Below are 1,700 nucleotides of genomic sequence, written 5' to 3' on the forward strand. Positions count from 1 at the left end.
TATATATATATATATATATATATACATACACACACACATATTTATATATACATACGAGGGGGGTGCTGAGAAGTTCCTGGCTTTGGGTAAAAGAAAATAGCGGTGGATCAGTTAATTATGTTTTTATGCAACATATTCCCTTCTCAGATTCACACACTTATCTCAGCAGTCCTTCATTTTACGTAAATTCTGTAAATGAACTCAGAAGGTTGGGCCTCCAACCAGGCCTTTCTCACTACCCTTAAAGCCAGGAACTTTACAGCATCCCCTCATATTGTTGCTCAATCCAATAGAAGCTTGTATTATCCTCATTCTTAGTTTGATGAATTATTAATGGGAGAGGTCTTATGTGTTTTGCTACATGTATACCAATGTAACTCCTCTTGGTTATGAAACATATGTAATGGGAAATAAGTAACACCTACAAATTTTCCAGTTTTAATATATATTTGAAATGAGAATGAGCTGCTGATTAAAAAATATACTCAAACTTTAAAGTTAGAATTTAGGGGGTCAGATTTTAAGTTTGAGATTAGTCTAAGGTTTCTTGGAGAAGAGAAAGATTTGCAAAAATCTGAGTTTGTGAATTTATTTTTGGCCAGAATTATAATTATTTTCAAAGTCTAAAACATAAATCTAAAAATGGAAATTTGTAAACAAATTAATACTTCAAAAGTGACTGGGTAGGGGGGGGGGGTGACATGTAAAAGAGCAATTGTTATCATTTTGAACAGTGACTTGCAGTTTTCACCTATTTAAAAAAAAATTATTTGTTTTACAAGTAATTGTCACTAAAAAATAAATTAAGATAATTATAGTGAGGGTGTGTGTGTGTCTGTGTATTATATCCATGTATATATGAATGCATATATATGTGTGTGTGTGTGTGTATGAATGTATGTGTGTATGCATTAATAATTGAAATTAGAAAAACCTGCTGATTAAGTAATTAAAATTTGTTATCATTTCCATTGTCTTCCTAAAACGGTCTGTTATGCCTCCACCCCATTTCCCTTGCCACTCCTACTAAATCTCAATTAATTGTTTGATTCAATTTATCTGTTTATCTTTGGAGTCTTATCTCCTAATTCAATGAATTTGCTAAACCGGCAGAGCATATATAAACGTATGCAGTGAAATCTAAATTTCATAATTGCTTGTTTACTAAAGACATCGAATATTACCATTTGTGATATCCTGATTGTCTGTGAGTGTGTAACTGCCACTGGATATAAGATTTACGTCTTTGGAGGATTGTCAGAGAAGAATTCTTTCGATTCCAACTTCTTCATTTATTCCTAATTCTTTGGAGAGAAAAAGACTAAGAGAAAATACGGTAATTTTTTTACTATCTTTTGGGGGTTTTTTTTTGTTTGTTTTCTATTATAGGCACAGATCTTGTTTTGTGATTAAGAAGTGTGATTTCCAACTTACCCAAGGTGGCACACAATAGGATTGGGACTGGAACTGAACCCAAAACCTCATGATTACAAACCAAGCTTCTTAATCACACACAGCCATGTTTGTTGCTATTATATAACATTTCCTCCTTTTTTTTTTAAAGAGAGCAGAATATACGATGAGTTTGAAGGAGATTTGATTGTTATTTCTAATGATTGAAACGACTGTGTGCAGCTCTTCTCGTTGCTGTTCCTATAATAGTGTCAAGATTAGATAAACCGATTAGCGGGGGGGGGGGG

General features: G+C 33.1%; 2 protein-coding genes across 7 annotated transcripts in view; one reads left to right on the forward strand and one right to left on the reverse strand.

Moving 5' to 3' along the window:
- LOC106879650 (uncharacterized) overlaps positions 1-1,700 on the reverse strand; it is a 46,709-nt gene that overhangs the window by 21,876 nt on the left and 23,133 nt on the right. Inside the window, exon 1 of one of the 4 annotated variants that reach the window (XR_008266901.1) lies at positions 1,435-1,685. The exons of the other annotated variants lie outside the window; for them this stretch is intronic. The gene's annotated coding sequence lies outside the window, so the exon portion shown is untranslated. Of the gene's footprint in view, positions 1-1,434; positions 1,686-1,700 lie in introns of those variants that run through there. 4 annotated transcript variants of the gene reach the window in all.
- LOC106879648 (heme oxygenase 1) overlaps positions 1-1,700 on the forward strand; it is a 21,944-nt gene that overhangs the window by 14,837 nt on the left and 5,407 nt on the right. Inside the window, exon 1 of one of the 3 annotated variants that reach the window (XM_014929309.2) lies at positions 1,132-1,336. The exons of the other annotated variants lie outside the window; for them this stretch is intronic. The gene's annotated coding sequence lies outside the window, so the exon portion shown is untranslated. Of the gene's footprint in view, positions 1-1,131; positions 1,337-1,700 lie in introns of those variants that run through there. 3 annotated transcript variants of the gene reach the window in all.

Source organism: Octopus bimaculoides, chromosome 27 (genome assembly GCF_001194135.2).
Source record: "Octopus bimaculoides isolate UCB-OBI-ISO-001 chromosome 27, ASM119413v2, whole genome shotgun sequence".
In the NCBI taxonomy this organism is placed as follows: Eukaryota; Metazoa; Mollusca; class Cephalopoda; order Octopoda; family Octopodidae; genus Octopus; species Octopus bimaculoides.